The sequence below is a fragment of the Nerophis lumbriciformis genome, linkage group LG28 (assembly GCF_033978685.3).
Source record: "Nerophis lumbriciformis linkage group LG28, RoL_Nlum_v2.1, whole genome shotgun sequence".
NCBI lineage: Eukaryota > Metazoa > Chordata > Actinopteri > Syngnathiformes > Syngnathidae > Nerophis > Nerophis lumbriciformis.
In genome coordinates, this window is record NC_084575.2 from 32,423,067 (window position 1) to 32,450,554 (window position 27,488).

Here is a 27,488-nt window from a genome sequence, read left to right on the forward strand (position 1 = left end):
TAGGGGCACTCACCTTGTGTTTATTTTTGGTTTAAGCATTAGACCCCTTTTTACCTATTTTTACTATGACAAAAAGAACAAACTAAAGGTGCGCACAAGGCGGAGGTACAAACTTGACTATTAAACAAAAACTTACACTTAACGTAGACTAAGGACATGAAACAAAATAACTGCTAAATGTGACATGAATACACAAAAACTTACTTGGAACAAGCATGGAAATGATCATGGAACAATGGCATGGAATCATCCCATGAGTGATAAAGGTAACAGCAGGTAATGTCGCCAGGCCGACCAACAGAAAAAGACAGGCTTTAATAACAGTGACATGATTGGTGACAGGTGTGTGAGTCCAAATGTGGAACAGGTGAAACTAATGGGTAACCATGGAAACAAAACAAGGGAGTGAACAATCAGGAACTAAAAAGCGTCCAAAAAACAAACAGCACATGGCCAAACAAAAACATGATCAACACGGACATGACACATACAGCCATGAGCGTGTGAAAATACTGTATTTGGAATGTCAGATGTAGAAATATGCATCATAACAGAAAGGGTAATACTTAAAAAATGGATAGATGTTTATAGTCCAACTCATACTGACTGGTATACACACATAATACATACTGACTGGTATACACACATAATACATACTGACTGGTATACACACATAATACATACTGACTGGTATACACACATAATGCATACTGACTGGTATACACACATAATACATACTGACTGGTATACACACATAATGCATACTGACTGGTATACACACATAATACATACTGACTGGTATACACACATAATACATACTGACTGGTTTACACACATAATAAATACTGACTGGTATACACACATAATACACACTGACTGGTATACCCACATAATACATACTGACTGGTATACACACATAATACATACTGACTGGTATACACACATAATACATACTGACTGGTATACACACATAATACATACTGACTGGTATACACACATAATACATACTGACTAGTATACACACATCATAAATACTGACTGGTATACACACATGATACATACTGACTAGTATACACACATAATACATACTGACTGGTATACACACATAATACATACTGACTTGCATACACACATAATAAATACTGACTGGTATACACACATAATACATACTGACTGTTATACACACATAATACATACTGACTGGTATACACACATAATACATACTGACTGGTATACACACATAATAAATACTGACTGGTATACACACATAATAAATACTGACTGGTATGCACACATAATACATACTGACTGGTATACACACATAAAACATACTGACTGGTATACACACACATATATATATATACACACACACATATATATACTATATATATATATATATATATATATATATATATATATATATATATATATATATATATATATATATATATATATATATATTTGTGTATTTTATATATATTTTTTTTTTTTTTCAAAATGGAACTTAAGGGATTATGTTCAACCTCTGAGCTTCCACTATGTCATAATGCTTACAGTATCTTTGAAGGAAATTTACTTTTTCTGCAGAGGTGAATTGCGTAGAAAGGCCCCGCACTCACAAAAGGTGAGCGGAGTGGGCGGGTCTCCCTGTCAAATAGACAGGTGTTTGTACAACACAAGCTCCGCCTCCGACCCGCCATACGGCGCAGGATGTTTGATCAGCGTGTTGTGACGGGGGGGGGTGAACGATACAAGTGTCAAGCCTCTCTTGTCGCGGCTCATTCAGGAAAAATCCTCAATTTACGCGAGCGTGGCACATTTTCATGCAAATAATGGAGACGTTTTTTTTTTTTGTGTGTGTGTCCCCGGCCGTTCCCCTAATAGCTTCTTACAAATGATGTGCCATTACAAGGAGGTTTATTTAAACAAATTTAATACGTCTTTAATCAACCCTCACCGAGCGGCTTTCAAAAGGTCACACGCCATAGGACAGCTCGATATAACCTCCCCCTCACCACCCACATCACTATATTAGCACAAAGATGGGGAGGGGGAAAGCCCACGTAAGAATTATTTCACGGACAACTCATTTTAAGCAAATCTTTATTTACATTTTTATTCAGTTATTAAATTTTATCGCAAGACGGGTGGAGGGGTGACCCCTCCTCCTCTGAGTGCGTGCACACGCACACACACACACACACACACACACACACACACACACACACACACACACACACACACACACACACACACACACACACACACAATCTAAGAACCTATATCACGTGAAATGTCGCTCTCCTTGATGTTCTGTGGCGAATACTGAGGCACTCATGCCGCACACAATAAATGACGCCAGCAGCCGTTTAGCGTCATTTACAAGTCTCACTGCAAAAAGTCAGTGTTCAAAAACAAGAAAAAATTATTTAAAAAAATGAGGGGTATTTTATTTGAACTAAGCAAAATTATCTGCCCAAAAGAACAAGACAATTTGGCTTGTCAAGACTTTCCAAAACAAGTAAAATTAGCTATGTCAGAGTTTGTTGGTGACGAACCCCAAGATGCAGAGATGGCGGCAGGCTTGGTACAAGAAAACATGATTTAATTTAACACAATGGCAAAAAAACCAAACATCATCCAACCATGCAAATTTTGCATTTCCTTTGGAAATCGAGGTCCCAGAGTCTGGAGGAAGACAGGAGAGGCACAGGATCCACGTTGCCTGAAGTCTAGTGTAAAGTTTCCACCATCAGTGATGGTTTGGGGTGCCATGTCATCTGCTGGTGTCGGTCCACTCTGTTTCCTGAGATCCAGGGTCAACGCAGCCGTCTACCAGCAAGTTTTAGAGCACTTCATGCTTCCTGCTGCTGACCTGCTCTATGGAGATGGAGATTTCAAGTTCCAAGAGGACTTGGCGCCTGCACACAGCGCAAAATCTACCCGTGCCTGGTTTACGGACCATGGTATTTCTGTTCTAAATTGGCCCGCCAACTCCCCTGACCTTAGCCCCATAGAAAATCTGTGGGGTATTGTGAAAAGGAAGATGCAGAATGCCAGAGCCAAAAACGCAGAAGAGTTGAAGGCCACTATCAGAGCAACCTGGGCTCTCATAACACCTGAGCAGTGCCAGAAACTCATCGACTCCATGCCACGCCGCATTAACGCAGTAATTGAGGCAAAAGGAGCTCCAACCAAGTATTGAGTATTGTACATGCTCATATTTTTCATTTTCATACTTTTCAGTTGGCCAACATTTCTAAAAATCCCTTTTTTGTATTAGCCTTAAGTAATATTCTAATTTTGTGACACACGGAATTTTGGATTTTCATTTGTTGCCACTTCAAATCATCAAAATTAAATGAAATAAACATTTGAATGCATCAGTCTGTGTGCAATGAATAAATATAATGTACAAGTTACACCTTTTGAATGCAATTACTGAAATAAATCAAGTTTTTCAAAATATTCTAATTTACTGGCTTTTACCTGTAGATTTCACTTTTTGCAGTGCTTGATGTTCTGTGGCGAATACTAAGGCTCTCAAACCGCACACAATAAATGGCGCCAGCAGCCGTTTAGCGCCATTTACAAGTCACACATTAAAGCAGGCTTTACTATATTTGCCTAAAGAACGCCAACACCCCCCCGCCCTGCTATTGATAAAAGCTACCATACTAACGAGTGCTACTAAATTTAATCTTCTGGCTGTCGAGCTCGTTCGTGCACAAGGTTAACGTCCATAAAAACGGGCGTTTTCGGCTTTCGTGCAATGAGGGCCGCGTCACGCCGCTAATTCGCTCCCGTTTTTATTCCACCGCCAGCAAAGTGAGACACAGAGGTTAAGCGTCGCGAAAGAAACGTAAACGCGAGCAAATTGAACGATTTAAGCGACTTGGTGAGTTTAAACGAAACAGAATCCTCCATGCGTGTCGGCCAACGTGTCATCCCACCATCCTCCCCCCCGCCACTTTTCCCCTTGCCCTTGTGCGTTCTCTTGTGTCGTTTTATCACGCCTTTCTCGCCTTCGCCGACACAAACAGAGCCAATAAACAGGGCCATTTAAATATGTATGGCGGCCGCGCCGCGCGGTCCTGAGATGGAGATATTTCAATATGCAAAATTGCACGAGTGTGATATTACCTCGCTGTTATTCGCTGTGACCTAGAGGATGAACTCTGCCTCCTGGCTCCGCCCCTCCCTCGCGCATTACGCATGCACGCCACATTTAAGTGCTCTGACACCAATCTCCTCCCCACGCTAAGGATGCTCACGCGACTGTGCTCGGTGACATCATCCCGCACTGCAAAAACTGAAATCTAAGTAAGATGAAATATGTCAAATAAGGGTGATATTTGCTTAATTTCTGTCTGATATGATAATTCTTCTCACTAAGCAGATTTTATGTTAGAGTGTTTTACTTGTTTTAAGTGTTTTGTTCCTAAATGATCTCAGTAAGATATTACAGCTTGTTGCTGAGATTTGATGATCTACCGTATTTTTCGGAGTACCGTATTTTCCGCACCATAAGGCGCCCTGGGTTATAAGCCGCGCCTTCAATGAACGGCATATTTCAAAACTTTGTCCACCTATAAGCCGCCCCGTGTTGTAAGCCGCATCTAACTGCGCTAAAGGGAATGTCAAAAAAACAGTCAGATAGGTCAGTCAAACTTTAATAATATATTAAAAACCAGCGTGATGTGGGCGCGCATGGAGTCGTATATCAACATGGACGGAGCTGCGTGAAAAAAGCCACCCGGCCTCTTCGCGTAAACTTCCCTTAACCACCCGCTCATCTTTTCTTCATCCATCCATCCCTTCGAGTTAGCTTTTATGATGACGCCGGCTGGAAAGGTCTCTTTTGGCAAGGTCTTCCTTTTGAATATCACCATGGGTGGAAGTTTCTGGCCATTAGCATGGCAAGCTAGAACCACAGTGAAGGATGACTTCTCATTCCCTGTGGTGCGAATATTCACCGTACGTGCTCCCGTTGTAGCCACAGTGCGGTTCACAGGAATATCAGTTGCTGTGAAATAGTAATCCGTGTGCGGATGGAGAGATTGCGTCTTTTCATGAACCGGATCCTTGTCGCTTAGTAGGAGCCATTTTGTGGTCTTTACAGATGTAAACACACAAAGGAAATGTACGGTAATATCCGCGCGCTTTTTCTTCTTCTACGCGGGCGGGTGGTTGCTTACAGTAGAAGAAGAAGCGCTTCCTGTTCTATGGGGGCGGGTGCTTACATTGGCGGTTGCTTGCGTAGAAGAAGAAGCGGTTCCTGTTCTACCGGGAAAAAAGATGGCGGCTGTTTACCGTAGTTGCGACATCGAATCTTTATGAAAATGAATCTTAATATTTATCCATATATAAAGCGCACCGGGTTATAAGGCGCACTGTCAGCTTTTGAGAAAATTTGTGGTTTTTAGGTGCGCCTTATAGTGCGGAAAATACGGTATAAGTCGCACCGGCCGAAAATGCATAATAAAGAAGGAAAAAATCATATATAAGTCGCACTGGAGTATAAGTCGCATTTTTGGGGAAAATGTATTTGATAAAAGCCAACACCAAGAATAGACATTTGAAAGGCAATTTAAAATAAATCAAGAATAGTGAACAACAGGCTGAATAAGTGTACGTTATATGCATACTTGCCAACCTTGAGACCTCCGATTTCGGCAGGTGGGGGGTGGGGGGCGTGGTCGGTGGTGGGGCGGGGCGTGGTTGGGGGCGTGGTTAAGAGGGGAGGAGTATATTGACAGCTAGAATTCACCAAGTCAAGTATTTCATACGTATATATATATATATAAATTATCATAATAATTCATTTAAAATGACCATATTTAATTATTAAAATAATTGCTTGTTTATCAACAACTTTAGCATTTTATTCATTACATTTTGAAACTCTCAGAAGCCAAGTTATGTTATATTCCTTAAGATTTATTTATGCAAGTTTGAAGTATCAATTATCCAAACACAGTTTTGTTTGCATATTTTCAGGATGTAGATATATATATATATATATATATATATATATATATATATATATATATATATATATATATATATATATATATATATATATATATATGTATATGTATATATGTAGATATCTACATCCTGAAAATATGCAAACAAAACTGCAAAACTGTATATATATATATATATATATATATATATATATATATATATATATATATATATATATATATATATATATATATATATATATATGTATATATATTATATGTATATATATATATATATATATATATATATATATCCATCCATCCATCCATTTTCTACCGCTTATTCCCTTTGGGGTCGCGGGCGGGGCGCATATTTTCAGGATGTAGATATCTATATATATTTTCAGGATGTAGATATCTACATATATATATATATATATATATATATATATATATATATATATATATATATATATATATATATATATATATATATATATATATATATATATATATATATATATGTATATATATATATGTAGATATCTACATCCTGAAAATATGCAAACAAAACTATTTGCATATTTTCAGGATGTAGATATCTATATATATATATATATATATATACATATATATATATATATATATATATGTATATATATACATATATATGTAGATATCTACATCCTGAAAATATGCAAACAAAACTGCAAAACTGTATATATATATATATATATATATATATATATATATATATATATATATATATATATATATATAGTATATATATATATATATATATATATATATATGTATATATATATATATATGTAGATATCTACATCCTGAAAATATGCAAACAAAACTATTTGCATATTTTCAGGATGTAGATATCTATATATATATATATATATATATATATATATATATATATATATATATATATATATATATATGTATATATATACATATATATGTAGATATCTACATCCTGAAAATATGCAAACAAAACTGCAAAACTGTATATATATATATATATATATATATATATATATATATATATATATATATATATATATATATACATCCATCCATCCATTTTCTACCGCTTATTCCCTTTGGGGTCGCGGGGGGGCGCTGGAGCCTATCTCAGCTACAATCGGGCGGAAGGCGGGGTACACCCTGGACAAGTCGCCACCTCATCGCAGGGCATATATATATATATATATATATATATATATATATATATATATATATATATATATATATATATATATATATATATATATATATATATATATATATATATGTATATATATATATATATATATATATATATATATATATATATATGTATATATATATATATATATATATATATATATATATATATATATATATATATATATATATATCCTGAAAATATGCAAACAAAACTGTGTTTGGATAATTGATTAATTGATACTTCAAACTTGCATAAATAAATATTAAGGAATATAACATAACTTGGCTTCTGAGAGTTTCAAAATGTAATGAATAAAATGCTAAAGTTGTTGATAAAAAAACAATTATTTTAATAATGAAATATGGTCATTTTAAATGAATTATTATGATAATTTAAAATCAATTATATAAAATATGTTTCTTTTAATGTATAATTCTATGGCTGGATGTAATAAGGAGTCAGGAAAAAATACAAAGAAAAATACAATTAATTTAGTTGTTTTTAGCAAAATATAGTAAAAATGTATTTATTTTTATTTTTTTTAAATTAATAAATATATTTATTTTTAGGTAAGGTAAACATAATAATATAATTTATCTCTTGTCTGGATGATTTAGTTCTTGTCACCCTGTTGTCCTCCCGTCGTGAAAAAAGGCTGTCCTCACTCAGGTCCGCATGGAGCTGGAGGGGGCGTGGCTTCCAGGTCCGGCTGAAAATCGGGAGTTTTTCGGGAGAATATTTGTCCCGGGAGGTTTTCGGGAGAGGCGCTGAATTTCGGGAGTCTCCTGGAAAATTCGGGAGGTTTGGCAAGTATGGTTATATGAGGCATAAATAACCAACTGGTATATTAACGTAACATATTATGGTAAGAGTCATTCAAATAACTATAACATATAGAACATGCTATACGTTTACCAAACAATCTGTCACTCCTAATCGCTAAATCCCATGAAATCTTATACGTCTAGTCTCTTACGTGAATGAGATCAATAATATTATTTGATATTTTACGCTAATGTGTTAATCATTTCACACTTAAGTCGCTCCTGAGTATAAGTCCTGAGTATAACTATGAAAAAAAATGTGACTTATAGTCTGAAAAATACGGTACTTGTTTTAAGTGTTTTGGTCCTAAATGATCTCAGTAAGATATTACAGCTTGTTGCTGAGATTTGATGACCTATATTGAGTAAAACATGCTTGAAACTAGAATATCAAGTGTTGCAAAGCTGTGTCATCAACACTCACAAGTATAAAACTACTTTTTTGAACTAATAATTTCTTATTTCAAGCATGAAAGAGACAATTGTGTCTCATAATTAAAAAAGATGACAGTTAAATGGACTTTGCTGTTTTATTATCAATGAAACAATAGAAAATAGGTACTCATATAGTAGTACAGTTGGCACAGTACAGTAAACTGACAGTTAATATTCAAACATTTAACATTTCAAACAATTTTGAACAGAAATAGTTCATGCAAATTCAGGTAAATTCCTCAAAATTACAATTAAAACATTTTTGGCCGGGGGCCGGGCTGTATATATGCACACTAATTGACTGAAAGAGCACGCACTTGGTGCGATGATGTCATGTTATCCATGGAAAAATGCATTTTTAGACAATATGATTTGCCTGAGCGGCTAGGAGACCCCGAGAGTAACAAGCGCTTGCCTTGTTGCCTTTCCATTAAGAACAATAAATTAGTTTTTGTCATGACTTGATCCTGGGTGTTTGCTTTTCCGGGATGCAACGGAAAGTTGGCTCGGGCAAGACGGGAATGTAAGTACATGATTTATTTAATTTTATCAAAAAAAGTACAAACGAAAAGCGCGCACAGTGGCGGAGAAACAACTTGGCTATGAAAACAAATACTTGCACAAAGGCAGAAATGAACTTAAATACTATAGACAAGATTAGTGAAAGCAGGAGCGTGACTCAAAACGTGAAACAGGTGCGTGACGTGACAGGTGAAAACTAATGGTTGCTATGGTGACAAAACAAAACAAAAGAACAATTAAACAAAAACACTAACTGTGGCATTAATAAACAAAACTCACTTGGCATGGACAAAAGGAGCAGCATGAACGATGGACATGAAAAAAGTGTCAGGAATGTGCAGAGCAAAAATGTGGGATGTCGCCAGAAAGACAAACTGAAAACAATGAACTTAAATACTATAGACATGATTAGTGAAAGCAGGTGCGTGACTCAAAACATGAAACTGGTGCGTGACGTGACAGGTGAAAACTAATGGTTGCTATGGTGACAAAACAAAACAAAAGTGCACAAAAAGTCCAAAAACAAAACCGAACATGACTAAAACAAAACATGATCACACAGACATGACAGTTTTTAGTATAAGTTTGCTGGTTTCAAGAAGTGTAATGCCGGGCGCATATCATTATGTCAAGATAATGGCACTAGCATTTACTTCATTTAAGAATATTTTTCAACATATTGAGCAAAAAGGTCTCTTTATTTTCTACCAAGAAAAATGCACTTGTTATTAGTGAGAATATACTTATTTTAAGGTATTTTTGGGTTCATTGAGGTTAGCTAATTTTACTTGTTTTGGAAAGTCTTGACAAGCCGAATTTTCTTGTTCTATTGGCAGATAATTTTGCTTAGTTCAAGTAAAATACCCCTCATTTTTGTATTTTTTTCTTCTTGTTTTTGAACACTGACTTTTTGCAGTGCGCTCGTCGATAATCGCGTCACGTTTTTTTTGCGGATCAAACTCACGCAAAGATTAGATATCACACATACCGTATTTTTCGGACTACAAGTCGCAGTTTTTTTCATAGTTTGGCCGGGGGTGCGACTTGTACTCAGGAGCGACTTATGTGTGAAATGATTAACATATTAGCGTAAAATATCAAATCATATTATTTATCTCATTCACGTAAGAGACTAGACGTATAAGACATACTTGCCAACCCTCCCGGATTTTCCGGGAGACTCCCGAAATTCAGCGCCTCTCCCGAAAACCTCCCGGGACAAATTTTCTCCCGAAAATCTCCCGAAATTCAGGCGGACTCAGATCCATGAGGACCTGAGTCCGCTAACCCACAATTTAAACAGCATACCTGCCCAATCACGTTATAACTGTAGAATGATCGAGGGTGAGTTCTTGGTTTCTTATGTGGGTTTTATTGTTAGGCAGTTTCCTTAACGTCCTCCCAGTGCGGTAACAACACACAACAACAGCAGTCACGTTTTTGTATACCGTAAAGCAGTTTGTCTGCCGTAAACAGCAATGTTGTGACACTCTTAAACAGGACAATACTGCCATCTAGTGCATTTGATGAAAGCACTTTTGTGCGTGCCACACAGCAATGCATCATCAGAGAGGGTGTTCAGCATGGTTCGAAAAATAGTGACAGAGAATAGAACAAGGATGGACAATTCAACCCTTAACTCAACAATGAGTAGATGAGTGTTATGTGTGTGTATATGTGTAAATAAATGAACACTGAAATTCAAGTATTTATTATATATATATATATATATATATATATATATATATATATATATATATATATATATATATATATATATATATATATATATATAAATATATATATATAATAAAATAAAATAAACACTAAAATTCAAGTATTTATTTTATATATATATATATATATATATATATATAATAAAATAAAATAAACACTAAAATTCAAGTATTTATTTTATATATATGTATATATATATATATATATATATATATATAAATATATATATATATATATATATATAAATATAAATATATATATATATATATATAAATATAAATATATATATATATATATATATATATATTTATATTTATATATATATATATATATATTTATATATATAAATATATATATATATATATATATATATATATAATAAAATAAAATAAAGACTACAATTCAAGTATTTATTTTATATATATATATATATATATATATATATATATATATATATATATATATATATATATATATAATAAAATAAAATAAACACTAAAATTCAAGTATTTATTTTATATATATATATATATATATATATATATATATATATATATATATATATATATAAATATATATATATATATATATATATATATATATAATAAAATAAATATATATATATATATATATATATATATATATATATATATATATAATAAAATAAATATATATATATATATATATATATATATATATATATATATATATATATATATATATATATATATATATATATATATATATATATATAATAAAATAAATGCGACTTATATTCCAGTGCGACTTATACATGATTTTTTCCTTCTTAATTATGCATTTTCGGCTGGTGCGACTTATACTCCGGAGCGACTTACACTCCGAAAAATACGGTACCTCTAATTTATTTTTTTTTCTTCTTGTTTTTGAACACTGACTTTTTGCAGTGCGCTCGTTAATAATCGCGTCACATTTTTTTGCGGATCGAACTTACACGAAGATTACCGTATTTTTCGGAGTATAAGTCGCACCGGAGTATAAGTCCCACCTGCCGAAAATGCATAATAAAAAAGGAAAAAAACATATATAAGTTGCACTGGAGCCCGGCCAAACTATGAAAAAAACTGCGACTTATAGTCCGAAAAATACGGTAAATATTGCACATATTTTTTGGGGGGATGTAGAGTGCAGCCCTCTTTTCGGGGTGCCATGTACACACAATGAATTGCTTGCTGAGACACAACTAACTAAATAAAAGACAGTAGGGGGGGGGCTGATACGATGAAAAATGGATTTTCATTACTGTTCCATTGATTCTAGTAAATAAGGGCCCGGGGCCGGCGCCGCAACGACTGCAAAACGGTAATAATTTAATCTAAGGTGACACAAACCAAAATGTATGTGGACAAAAAAAAAGAAAAAAAAAATCATCCCTGAATATTAAACATGGGCCTGGAGACAAGAGAGGAAGGGGAGCGGAGGTGGGGGTGTTTGCATTTAAATATATGCAGATTGCTGTCCAAAGCTATTTAAAAAACAAGAATTAGGTATTCCTGTCATAAATCACGTTTGCTGCTACGGATATGCCTTGTTATGTCGGTGTTTAACGCCGAGCTGAAAGGTTAAAGCAGCCGGTGCATTAAATTGTACAAGGATAATTAATATTTCTCTCCTGGCTATTTATGAAACCGTGGAAAATAGAGTCCGCTGAACTGAGACGTCATTCCGGTTTGCGGGAGGCGGGAGGGGGGGCGCACAAACTGTACGTACACAAAAGTCAGCTGAAAAATCCCTTTGAAGATGATTTTTCTCTTCTTTGACGTGCGATAGCCGCAAGTGAATGTTCGCTTAGCCTCCGCGACAAACAAATCGGGTTTCACCCTCGGGCCGAGTCGTGCCTTCAGTGTCGCTAATTGGTAAGCGGTAAACTCCTGCAAACCTCCTAATTTGGCAGGTCTAGTCGAGAGGTGTTGAGCTGTCACTCACACTGTTGGTGGCGGCGGAGCTGGCACCTCAGGGCGCGAGGTGTCACGTCTACCTGACTGTGTTGCACCTCCGCTGACGCGCTGTCAGGGTTCGCCTCGCGTCGAGCACATCGGGAGCCCGTGTGCGAATGCAAAAGGGCTGCTTTGTAGTTCCGTTACATAAATACTAGGGGTGTAACCAGAGGTGGGTAGAGTAGCCAGAAATTGTACTCAAGTAAGAGTACTGTTACTTTAGAGATTTATTACTCAAGTAAAAGTAAGGAGTAGTCAGCCAAATATTTACTTGAGTAAAAGTAAAAAGTATGTTGTGAAAAAACTACTCATGTACTGAGTAACTGATGAGTACGTGCACCATGACAGCAACCACCCACCCACCACCACGAAAAGAATACCTACCGGAATCAAAAAAAGGCTATCGATGCTGTCATCTAGCAAAGCTGAATTTGACCAAGCAACCCCCCCCGTACCAAAAAGCCCTTGATGAAAGCGGATACAATTTCACCCTCACCTATGAACCCACGCCAGGAAACCAACCAAAAAAGAACAGAAAACGAAACGACATCATCTGGTACAACCCCCCATACAGCAAAAACGTCTCAACTAACATTGGCCACAAATTCCTCAGTCTGATTGACAAACACTTCCCCAAAGGCAACACCCTAAGAAAAGTATTCAACAAGAACAACATTAAATTGAGCTACAGCTGTATGAACAATATACGACAAATCATCTCAAACCACAACAAAACAATTGCAAATGAGCCGTCGGCCCCCAGACAGAGCGACTCCAAAACCAACAAAGGCTGTAACTGTCGAAAGAAACCTGATTGCCCTCTCAACGGTGGGTGCTTACAAACATCAGTTGTTTACCAATCTAAGGTAACACGCAAGGACATTAACACCTCCGACACATATGTAGGATTAACCGAGGGAGAGTTCAAAACCAGATGGAACAATCACAAGGCTTCTTTCAGGAACCAAAACCTGCGGAATACCACAGAACTCAGCAAACACATTTGGGACCTCAAAGACAATAATGTTGAATATTCAATAACATGGCAAATTCTTGCATCCAGCACACCTTACAATAGTGGTAATAAAAGATGCAACCTATGCTTGAAAGAGAAACTGTTTATTATTTACCGTCCAGACCTGTCATCCCTCAACAAGCGCAGCGAAATTGTATCAGCATGCCGCCACAGACGGAAACACCTCCTAGGTAACACATGAGCCAATCACCACGCCCCTACGCCAGCCTGTACCCACCCACTCTGTGCCCTATATAAACCATGGTATGTGAGTGCTCCCATTAAAATCTCCTGATGATTGAGGGAACCCCCCCTCATGAAACAGGCCTGTAGAGATGAAATAGCCTTGTGATTTTTTTTCCCACACATACATATATATATATATATATATATATATATATATATATATACACACACACACACATACATACATACATATATATATATATATATATATATATATACATACACATATATATATATATATATATATATATATTTATATATATATATATATATATACATACACATATATATATATACATACATTGATATATACAGTATATCATTTATATTTATTTATTTTGCCGTTTTTGTTTACATGTTAAAGGTGTTTTAATGAATATACATGCATGTTTAACACATATAGATTCCTTTCTTTCATGAAGACAAGAATATAAGTTGGTGTATTACCTGATTCTGATGACTTGCATTGATTGTAATCAGACAGTAGTGATGATAACGTCCACGTTTTCAAATGGAGAAAAAAAGTTCCTGCTTCCTGTCTAATACCACATGAAAGTGGTTGGTTTTTGGCATCTTATTTGTTCAGCTTCCATATTCCTTTTTATACACTTTATAAGAAATACATTGGCGGCAAACTCCGTAGCTTGCTAGCTTGTTTGCGCTGGCTTTCGGAGACTCTTATTTTGAAAGCGCAGGCGCGATAGAGCGGCACTTTTATTGTGAAGACAGGAACTGTGCAGTCAGTCTTTAGGCTTTTTACGGGATGTACGGTTGAAATAAAAAAGGGTCTTTTTTTCCTTCACACTTTTGATTGATTGATTGGAACTTTTATTAGTAGATTGCACAGTACAGTACATATTCCGTACGATTTACCACTAAATGGTAACACCCGAATACGTTTTTCAACTTGTTTAAGTCAGGTCATGTGACCGCCTGGCTCTGTTTGATTGGTCCAACGTCACCAGTGACTGCATCTGATTGGTGGAACGGAGTGAACGTCACCAGTGACTGTATTTGTTGAAACGCAGGCACTATGAAGGTCTGTCTGACAGACCAAAACAAACAAAGCGTGCATTAACAGATCGATAAAAATCAGTAGCGAGTAGCGAGCTGAATGTAGATAAAAGTAGCGGAGTAAAAGTAGCGTTTCTTCTCTATAAATATACTCAAGTAAAAGTAAAAGTATGTTGCATTAAAACTACTCTTAGAAGTACAATTTATCCCAAAAGTTACTCAAGTAGATGTAACGGAGTAAATGTAGCGCGTTACTACCCACCTCTGGGTGTAACGGTGCACATACATTTTGGTTCGGTACGTACCTCGGTTTAGAGGTCACGGTTCGGTTCATTTTCGGTACAGTAAGAAAACAACAAAATATAAATTTTTTGGTTATTTATTTACCAAATTTGTAAACAATGGCTTTATCCTTTTAACATTGGGAACACTATAATAATTCTGCCCACGTTAATCAACATTAAACTGCCTCAAGTTGTTGCTCGGATTAAATAAAATGACACAACTTTTCTTCTACATATAAAAAGTGCAACATTAAAGTTTAAGTCAACTCCATCCATCCATCCATCTTCTTCCGCTTATCCGAGGTCGGGTCGCGGGGGCAGCAGCCTAAGCAGGGAAGCCCAGACTTCCCTCTCCCCAGCCACTTCGTCCAGCTCCTCCCGGGGGATCCCGAAGCGTTCCCAGGCCAGCCGGGAGACATAGTCTTCCCAACGTGTCCTGGGTCTTCCCCGCGGCCTCCTACCGGTCGGACGTGCCCTAAACACCTCCCGAGGGAGGCGATCGGGTGGCATCCTGACCAGATGCCCAAACCACCTCATCTGGCTCCTCTCGATGTGGAGGAGCAACGGCTTTACTTTGAGCTCCCCCCGGATGGCAGAGCTTCTCACCCTATCTCTAAGGGAGAGCCCCGCCACCCGGCGGAGGAAACTCATTTCGGCCGCTTGTACCCGTGATCTTGTCCTTTCGGTCATAACCCAAAGCTCATGACCATAGGTGAGGATGGGAACGTAGATCGACCGGTAAATTGAGAGCTTTGCCTTCCGGCTCAGCTCCTTCTTCACCACAACGGATCGATACAGCGTCCGCATTACTGAAGATGCCGCACCGATCCGCCTGGCCGCACCGATCCGCCTGTCGATCTCACGATCCACTCTTCCCTCACTCGTGAACAAGACTCCGAGGTACTTGAACTCCTCCACTTGGGGCAGGGTCTCTTCCCCAACCCGAAGATGGCCTTCCACCCTTTTCCGGGCGAGAACCATGGACTCGGATTTGGAGGTGCTGATTCTCATCCCAGTCGCTTCACACTCGGCTGCGAACCGATCCAGCGAGAGCTGAAGATCTTGGCCAGATGAAGCCATCAGGACCACATCATCTGCAAAAAGCAGAGACCTAATCCTGCAGCCACCAAACCAGATCCCCTCAACGCCTTGACTGCGCCTAGAATTCTGTCCATAAAAGTTATGAACAGAATCGGTGACACCGATTCTGTTAAGTCAACTCATCATGCTTAATTTATTACAGCATTTGGGAAGCCTGTAGTCGATTTTTATTATGTAAATGTTATATTTTTGTCAACATGTGATAGCAGGGACCCTGCCATTCAATACTAGGCTGCTCCATTACTAATGATTAATGTAACTATAGCCATACTTGCCAACCTTGAGACCTGCGATTTCGGGAGGTGGGGGGTTGGGGCGTGGTCGGGGGTGGGGCGGGGGGCGTGGTTGGGGGCGTGGTTAAGAGGGGAGGAGTATATTTACAGCTAGAATTCACCAACTGGAGTATTGCATTTATATACAGGTAAAAGCCAGTAAATTAGAATATTTTGAAAAACTTGATTTATTTCTGTAATTGCATTCAAAAGGTGTAACTTGTACATTATATTTATTCATTGCACACAGACTGATGCATTCAAATGTTTATTTCATTTAATTTTGATGATTTGAAGTGGCAACAAATGAAAATCCAAAATTCCGTGTGTCACAAAATTAGAATATTACTTAAGGCTAATACAAAAAAGGGATTTTTAGAAATGTTGGCCAACTGAAAAGTATGAAAATGAAAAATATGAGCATGTACAATACTCAATACTTGGTTGGAGCTCCTTTTGCCTCAATTACTGCGTTAATGCGGCGTGGCATGGAGTCGATGAGTTTCTGGCACTGCTCAGGTGTTATGAGAGCCCAGGTTGCTCTGATAGAGGCCTTCAACTCTTCTGCGTTTTTGGGTCTGGCATTCTGCATCTTCCTTTTCACAATACCCCACAGATTTTCTATGGGGCTAAGGTCAGGGGAGTTGGCGGGCCAATTTAGAACAGAAATACCATGGTCCGTAAACCAGGCACGGGTAGATTTTGCGCTGTGTGCAGGCGCCAAGTCCTGTTGGAACTTGAAATCTCCATCTCCATAGAGCAGGTCAGCAGCAGGAAGCATGAAGTGCTCTAAAACTTGCTGGTAGACGGCTGCGTTGACCCTGGATCTCAGGAAACACCGCTTGATGAATTGTCGGCACATTACGGCTACCGTAGTCAGAGATACAAGTATTACTATGGTTTGTGTATAAGGACTGCAAAATGGCACGCATTAGCAGACATATTATCCGGTGTTTTGTTTCACAATATTATGCAAAACCAACTTTTCTTACCTTCTGGTAACTGCTGATGTGTATTTGGGATCTGCATAAGTCCTGAAAATGTGCGCCCGTCCGCCACCGTAGTCGATAAGCTTCTTCTTTTTGTCTATCTTCTTGTTATGGGACATTCACCCTCTGCTGTTGCCATCTACCTGACTGTGTTGCACCTCCGCCGACGCGCTGACAAGGTTCGCCTGGCGTCGAGCACATCGGGAGCCCGTGCGCGAATGCAAAGGGCCGCTTTGTAGTTCCGTTACATAAACAAGGAAAAGCAGCGGGTCATTTAGCGAGGCGCCCCACTCTGGGTGAGCAAGAGGCAACGTGACAAGTGTCCGGGCCCATTACGGTGCCTTAGTCACCCACTTGTGCACCACTGCATATTATGGGTGCCTTTAACGCGCATCCCAAGCATTATGCCACGCGGCAACATAATAGCCTTACATACAAAATCATCTGGAGCGCGAGGGGCATTGTACTGAATGTCCATTTCAAGTGACTAAATGGTAGAGGCTATGTATCCACCCCCCCCCCAACCCCCCGGACCCTTAACCTTCCTTGCCTCACTGAGGATTTTAGGTTTCGCTGGAGAGTCCTTCCGCCTTTTGAACATCCTTCGATAACAGGGACGCTTTCTCTGCTCGCCATATAAACTGGCCGCTTAGTCACTTGCCACGCTCACAAACGTCTTCATCACAGCAGAGGGGAGAAAGAAGAGGAATAGTTAAAGTGATGTGGATGCTGCACTTTGAGCAATGTGTCAGTGAACCGTCAAAGCCGCTCACATTGCCCCCATCGCCCACCCGCCCTCCCCTCCAAAGCTGCAACCACCGCTGACCTTTTTCCCGCATCAGCCATCGTCTGAGCGCCAGATTTCATCTTGATCACTCCGACTGTGCTGATTTGGTTCTCGGATGGCGTGTTTGGACCTCGGCTATTTGTGCTCGTGGAGTCCGCCAAATAAAAGCTGACAAATAACTGAAGTGACCTTAGCCGTCCAGATGTGTGTGCTCAACAAACAAGGCAGACTATTGTTACTCCCCACTGAGGACGTGCGGTAAACGAGGCTGTGGAGTCTGAAACATCCAATACTGTCACTTAGGCTCTGTCTACATTAAGCCGGATAACTTCTTAAACAAATAACTATTTAGCCTAAACCCAGTGTCAGCCACACTAACCCATCGTTTAAGGTTCCCCTCCTTGGGTAAGTGCGCCATCTATTTCTTGAATCTCTGGCTCTAGTTCTGTATGGACTCATCGATCATTTATCAATCAATCAATCAATCAATAAATGACGAGTGTCTCAAAGGGCTGCACAAGCCACGACATCCTCAGCTCAGATCCCACATCAGGGCAAGAAAAAACTCAACCCAATGGGATGACAATGAGAAACCTTGGAGGGACCGCAGTTTTGGGGACCTCCCCCTGGGCGACCTGTGCAATGGACGTCGAGTGGATCTAGTTAATAGTGTGAGAGTCCAGTCCATAGTGGATCTAACATAATAGTGAGAGTCCAGTCCATAGTGGATCTAACATAATAGTGAGAGTTCAGTCCATAGTGGATCTAACATAATAATGAGAGTCCAGTCCATAGTGGATCTAACATAATAGTGAGAGTCCAGTCCATAGTGGATCTTACATAATATTGTGAGAGTCCAGTCCATAGTGGATCCAACATAATAGTGAAAGTGCAGTCCATAGTGGATCTAACATAATAGTGTGAGAGTCCAGTCCATAGTGGATCTAACATAATAGTGATAGTTCAGTCCATAGTGGATCTAACACAATAGTGAGAGTTCGGTCCATAGTGGATCTAACATAATAGTGAGAGTCCAGTCCATAGTGGATCTAACATAATAGTGATAGTTCAGTCCATAGTGGATCTAACATACTAGTGAGAGTTCGGTCCATAGTGGATCTAACATAATAGTGAGAGTCTAGTCCATAGTGGATCTAACATAATAGTGAGAGTCCGGTCCATAGTGGATCTAACATAATATTGTGAGAGTCCAGTCCATAGTGGATCTAACATAATAGTGAGAGTTCAGTCCATAGTGGATCTAACATAATAGTGAGAGTCCAGTCCATAGTGGATCTAACATAATAGTGAGAGTTCAGTCCATAGTGGATCTAACATAATAGTGAGAGTCTAGTCCATAGTGGATCTAACATAATAGTGAGAGTTCAGTCCATAGTGGATCTAACATAATAGTGAGAGTTCAGTCCATAGTGGATCTAACATAATAGTGAGAGTCTAGTCCATAGTGGATCTAACATAATAGTGAGAGTCCAGTCCATAGTGGATCTAACATAATAGTGATAGTTCAGTCCATAGTGGATCTAACATAATAGTGAGAGTTCAGTCCATAGTGGATCTAACATAATAGTGAGAGTCTAGTCCATAGTGGATCTAACATAATAGTGAGAGTTCAGTCCATAGTGGATCTAACATAATAGTGAGAGTTCAGTCCATAGTGGATCTAACATAATAGTGAGAGTCTAGTCCATAGTGGATCTAACATAATAGTGAGAGTCCAGTCCATAGTGGATCTAACATAATAGCGAGAGCTCAGTCCATAGTGGGGCCAGCAGGAGATCATCTTGAGTGGAAACAGGTCAGCAGCACAGAGACGTCCCAAACTGATGCACAGATAAGTGGTCCACCCTGGGTCCCGACTTTGGACAGATAGCACTTCATCTGTGGTTACCGAATATGTGCCCCCCCCCCACCCCCTCTCCACGAAGGAGAAAAGAAAGGGCAGATCAACTGGTCTAAAAAGGAGGTCTATTTAAAGGCTAGAGTATACAAATGAGTTTTAAGATGGGACTTAAATGCTTCTACTGAGGTAGCATCTCTAACTGTTACCGGGAGGGCATTCCAGAGTACTGGAGCCCGAATAGAAAACGCTCTATCGCCCGCAGACTTTTTTTGGGCTCTGGGAATCACTAATAAGCCGGAGTTCTTTGAACGCAGATTTCTTGCCGGGACATATGGTACAATACAATCAGCAAGATAGACCGTGTAGTATTTTATACGTAAGTAGTAAAACCTTAAAGTCACATCTTAAGTGCACAGGCAGCCAGTGCAGGTGGGCCAGTATAGGCGTAATATGATCATAATAATTATAAACGGAGTTTGGAGAGCAACAAGCGTCAGAAAGAACGTGCTTCATAACAACCAGTTTTCACTCGGAGCTAACCACTAGAAAGATGGAGGTGAGTCATCCAGACCTGCCCGTGTTTCTCTTTCTTCTACACGTACAGACGCTTGTGGAAATCACACATGAATGAATACCTTAAGAGAAGGAAATGCGTGATTGCAGCTATTTGGGATACTACACAGGATAAGGCCTAGGAGAACGGCAGCCTATGTTTGTCAACGAGTGTGTTGTGCCGGAGGAATGGCAAGAGAACTTTCCAATGTCCAGGTCAGCTGTGATTCTACTTAGCGTAAAACTTTGTCCATTTGTCGAAGGGGAAACAACGAGAATGCAGGCACTGGTGGATGTAATAAAAAAGGTAGCGTGTGCTTTGTATTACCTGGCCGACGAGACTTGCGTATGCTTGTTTTGTACTCCATAACTACTGTGAAGCCATGAAGGAGCCGCTAAACAAAGTCAGTGGTTGTGGCTGTCGAGTACTACCGCCGACTTCAGCCTCTGGGCACAGGCAGGATTGCAAGACTGGACAATGAAGATGAAGGTAAAAGAATGAGGAGTGTCCTGACCAGGGGCTGTATTTATCAAGCGTCTTAGAATTACTCCTAAGAAATCTGCTAAGAGTTGACTTATGAGTAAAGAAATTCTTCGCTGAAAGCTGCACTTAAAAGTTAGTTATCAAGCGTCTTACTCACACTTTCAGCGAAGTTTATGACTGAATCTTAAGTGTCACACTCAGAGCTGAATTACGACATTACTGTGTGCCGTAAACGGAATTTTAGGTGACGTCATTTCTGTGCCCATAGAAATGACCAATCACGGAAGGGAATCCCTTGTCTAAGAATAAAGAAATATCTTAGAAATATTTAAGTGGACAATGGGAGTGTATATTTTGACAATAAACTACTTTATAATACAAAACAAACAAACAATATTGGCAATGAATCAAAAATAAATGTTTCCTTTTCTTTCCAATTCGTTTTCCCAGTGGCGAGATATCGAAGCATTGTGATGTTGCTGATGAGATGACGCCCCTTATTAAATCTGTGACAAAAATAATACCTGCTCTGTCTAAACGATGCCGTTTGATCAGCTGCTCGTCATCAAACAAAGCCAGGACATATTTTCGCTCCCTGAACGTTCGCACACGTCTCTCTCGCCTCAGTGCCATCCCCCGCTGGCAACTCCTAACCACTTAGGACACCTCTGAAGGTCTTTTGAATATCGTGGAGAGTAGGAGTGATTCTTAATAATAATAATAACTGGGATTTATATAGCGCTTTTCTAAGTACCCAAAGTCGCTTTACATGTAGAACCCATCAAACATTCACACCTGGTGGTGGTAAGCTACTTTCATAGCCACAGCTGCCCTGGGGTAGACTGACGGAAGCGTGGCTGAAATTTGCGCCAACGGCCCCTCCGACCACCACCTATCATTCAATTCACCGGTGTGAGTGGCACCGGGGGCAAAGGGTGAAGTGTCCCGCCCAAGGACACAACGGCAGCGATTTTTTGGATGGTAAGAGGCGGGGAGCGAACCTGCAACCCTCAGGTTTCTGGCACGGTTGCTCTACCCACTACGCCATGCCGCCCCCATTCTTAGACTTAAGAAAGTTGATAAATAGCTTTTATTATTAAGTTTGAGAGTAGGACTAAATTTCGCAAATTCTCAGGACTTAAGTGTAAAATGGCACTCTAAGACGCTTGATAAATACGGCCCCAGATATCTAGATCCCTAGAATGATTGTTGTAAAAAAAGGTTCTGCTCACAGAAATCAAATACCAACAAAACAGGAAAAGCCAAAATAGGAGCGCAAGACAAGAAGTAAAACACTACACACAGGAAGACACCAAACAACTCCAAATAAGTCACGACGTGATGTGACAGGTCGTGACAGTACTTTGAGACAAGAACTATAGTGATGCATGCTCGGTTATGGTTTGAATTCATATCCAACAATTGCAAGAACAACTTTTTATTGTGAATATCGGCGACTGAGTTTCATTTTTCAATGTTTTCTGCTGGTGGTGTGCCTTGGCTCAAAAAAGGTCGAACAACATTGCTCTAGTGCCCCAGAACTGATTGTGTTCAATTGTAGAAGTTCCTTTGTAAACGCTTGTTCGACCCAAAGTGGAAGTCCTGTCCCTGTGTGGTGTGTGTTGTTATTGCGAAAGAGAAAAGCCTAAAGTTCCCCGCTCCGCCCCCCAGGTATCCGCTTGTGCCACAAGCCACAGAATCAAGCAGTACTGCTGGACGTCTCACCTTCCTTTTCAAACGGTTTTATCTATTCGGAGCTTTGGTGGAAACACCTTTTCTTCGAGTATGCAATAAATCAAAGTTCCTCCTCGGTGTGGTTTGAAAAAAGGGGTAGTGTAAACGGACTCATCAGAGATGGAATCTTTCTTTCAAGATGCAAATGCAGCCGCAGCATGACTCTGCTTCTGCTGAGCCCTCTTTATTCACTTGGGCCTTTGCATCAGAACAAACTATGCCGTTTCATCTGTCGGATTCAAAAGGGCAGTGGCAATTAAAATTTAAATGTAATTTTCCATGTACATATTAAACCTGAATGTGCAAATTCTGTTTCTTACTCACAATGAAGCAGTTGCTGTCTGCTGATGATTAATTGACTTCTCTTGGCTCGACAACACTCGTGTTGTCTGTTGTCTGAACTTGCGCTCTAATTGGTGATTGGCAGCGGGATGCTAAGATGGTGGACGTGGCGACGACGATGAAGAGGAGCACATTGGGCGGGCTGGTGCAACCTGAAACCGAATGAAGGGTAAAACTCACCCAGGAAGCGTGGCTTCTCTTCAGATGCCTGATTTTTCTGCTCACCCATTCCCAGCACTTGTGTGAATTGGTCCTGTTGGATGAGTCCAGTTGGAAAAGTACCCAAATACGTTTTTGGCTGCGGGTTTGCCAACTTCTCCAGCTGCTTTGGCACAATGCTCACTGTTTGGAAAGGCCTTTGAATCAGTTGGATGAACTCTGCAAACACTTTTGGGAGAGAGGTGTGCTTTCGGCCATGCTCCTGCAGTACCTGCTATACAGTATCTGATACGCTTGTAAACATGTGTACCTTTTTATTTGTTGCATTTTATACTGACTCCATTGACACATTATGTCATAATGTTACGCTATTTATGTCTGACACAACTCCTGGCTTTCTGCCGTAACAGAGTCTATGATTAACCGGATGCAAGACTAAATAATTCAACTGTACTGTACTGCTTGGTATAAGAGCAGCTGTTAGTTGATTACGTGGAAGTTCGATTCACGAATGCCTCTATTTGCCTCCTTTTCGGTTTACAAACGTTTACATCGCGTCCCGATACCAATACCAACATGAGTTCAATACTTTTCAGTACTTTGATACTTTTCTTTATAAAGGGGTCCACAAAAAATTGCATTATTGGCTTTATTTTAACAAAAAATCTTAGGGTACACAAAACATATGTTTATTAGGGCCCGCATGGCCCATTGTATAAGGACTCCCAAAGGGAGTCCTTATGCAATGGGACATAAGGACCTATTGAATTTGTAAGGTTTTATAATTATTATTATTATACCGGCCGCCTCTTTGAGCACTAATTTGACCCACTTAACATGCTTCAAAACTCACCATATTTGACCCACACATCAGGACCTGCGAATATTGTCTTTTAATAAAAAAACCGAACCCCAAAACTCAAAATTGCGCTCTAGCGCCCCCTAGGAAAAAAAAAACTAGACTGCCTGTAACTCCCACTAGGAAGGTTGGAAAGACATGAAACAAAATTCTCTATGTAGGTCTGACTTAGACCTAGATTTCATAACTGTACATCCTTGGGCAGAAATCAACAGGAAGTTGGCAATTCCCCCTTCAAGACAAAAAAAGTACTAAAAACAGTCACTTTTGCCTCTTTGAGCTGTAATTTGACCCCCTTAACATGCTTCAAAACTCACCGAACTGAACACACACATCAGGACTGGCAAAAATTGCGATCTAATAAAAAAACCTAACCCCAAATCTCAAAATTGTGCTCTAGCGCACTTTTTTTATGAAACGCACAAAAAACTGCTCCTCGGATGAAAAAACTGACAAAACTGCCTGCAACTCCCACTGGGAAGGTCGGAGAGACATGAAACAAAAACCTCTATGTAGGCCTCACTTAGACCTACATTTCATATATTGACAACCCCCAGCAAAAATCAACAGGAAGTTTGCTATTCCCCCTTCAAAATAATTTTTTTGTAAAAACCGGTCACCTTCCTTCAAAAACGAACTCCTCTGAGCGCGTTTGTCGTTTCGCCTTCAAACTAACACAGGAGAGAGATTGAACCCTTGTGATTTCAATGACAGAAGCGCTTTTTTTCTAACTGCTCTGGTTTTGATTTTATGACCCTTCAAAGACCCGCTGCGCTGATGCTGCTGCGCTGCTGTTTTTTTTAAGATGGCTGCTTAAAAGCAGGAAGCACCAACGTGCCCACACAATGCAGACAAGGTAGGTACACTAGACAAAAGTCTTGGGACACTTCAGACTAAAAGTAGACAAAAGTATTGGGACACTTATGACTATCACTGGACAAAAGTATTGGGACAGTTAGGACTAGCACCTGCCAAATACGCGGGCCCGACCAACGCTGCTTGCAGCTTTAATTATTGTTGTGTTGCGTTTTGGACCAGTTGTTCCTCCCAGGGAATTCAAGTCACAAGTCGCTCCCAAGCGCTTTACGACATTTGAAGCTGAGTAAAAAAAAACACCAGAGACAGAATAGGTATTTTGTAATATATTTGCAAAGCTTTGCATATACATTGAAACCAGTCCAGCATAGAACATTCAATCCCGCCGCCAAGATGGTCTGCACCTTGACCAAACCCCCTCTCCTCTTAAGTCTCTCTTCCTCCCACCCTGGCAGTCATGTCTCACTAGCCAAAACACATGCTTATTATCTCTCTCTCTAACATTCCTCACTTCAAGGTTAAGCACACAGTTTTGCAGACAACCAAAAGACCACATTTGGAAGAAAAACACTAGCTGTTTTGTAATATGATTATGGAATAAAAAGAAGTAACACTTAAATTCGGATATATGTGAATATCTGCCTCCGACAGTTGTTAGTCCTTCAAAAAATAGTGAACATACTAGACAACTCGTCTTTTAGTAGTAAGTAAACAAAAAAAGACTCCTAATTAGTCTGCTGACGTAAGAAGTAACATTTTGTCATTTTCCATTCTATTATTTTGTCTACATTATTAAGGACAAGTGGTAGAAAATGCATTATTAATCTACTTGTTCATTTACTGTTAATATCTGCTTACTTTCTCTTTTAACATGTTCTATCTACACTTCTGTTAACATTTAATAGTCATTTATTCTTCTGTTGTTTGATACTTTACATTAGTTTTGGATGATACCACAAATTTGGGTATCAATCTGATACCAAGTTGTTACAGGATTATACATTGGTCATAATTAAAGTTATCATGTGTCCAGGGACATATTTCCAGAGTTTATAAACATAATATACATTTTAAAAAAACGAAAAATATAGTCGAAATCATAGTATCGACTAGAAACGCTCCTGTACTTGGTATCATTACAGTGGATGTCAGGTGTAGATCCACCAATGGCGTTTGTTTACATTTTAACGCCGGTGAGCTATGGTGTGTAGTGAAGTAGTGATAATTATACTTGTAAGAAACTTACATTATTTGTCGCCATGGAGACCAGGATTAGTGATTTAGAAGTAGCTAAAACACTGCAGACTGCGGCTGGACGTTAGCCGCTAGCAAGTTAGCCATGTCTTAAAGCACCTCTTCCTAAGGGTGTTTCGGTGTTATAACTTCACCTTTATCTTTACTTTTTAAGCCAAAATGCGTCAGTTCTCCCTTTTCTGTCTACACACTGTGTCTGCTTGTAAGTACTCCGTGTGTGGGCGCTACCTAACAAGATCGTCCTCTCGTAAACCAGCAATGACATGACTTGACGACGACGGTGGTGCGGGGGATGGCGGACCGATACTTTTCAGAGCTATGGTACCGAATATGATTCATTAGTATCGCGGTACTAAACTAGTACCGGTATACTGTACAACCCTATATTGCACCAAATATATTTTGAATTACATCCTGTAACCCATTTCAAAGAGCTCCGACAGGAGCCGCACTTCTGACTTGTTAATTTCCACAACTGTCATACCTTGCGCCATTCAGATCTGTGTCAGCCTGTCCTAGAGACCACTTTGTGTGATCAGAAATGCTTTCAATGTGTCCAAACTCTCACAGTCTTGCTGTATAGCTGTGGGTTGCTGGACAAACTATACAGCTAGAATTGTAGTCTTGCGGCCCCTTCAGTTTGAGGCTTTTATCAATGAAGGGGGCTCGATTCTCCGTAAACAAGCTCCGCTCACTCTGTTCATGCCTCGTCTTTATGAAGCAGAGCTTAGTATGTCAATCAAAGGTGTAGATTTTAATCATTGGAATCATTAATGTCAGAAACTTGCATTACTTTAACCCTAACCCTAACCCTAACCCCAACCCTAACCCTAACCCTAACCCTGCGGTAGTTGTGACCCCAAGATGCAGGAAACAGCAGGACAACATGCAAGTAAGAGTCTTTTATTGTACTCAAAACGGGAGGAGCAGTCATGCATGCAGCAAAAGGTCCTTAACATAAAAAATTAATCCTCGAGCCCTGACTGGAAGGCGAGGCAGGCATAAATAGCAGCCGGATTGGCAACTGCAAC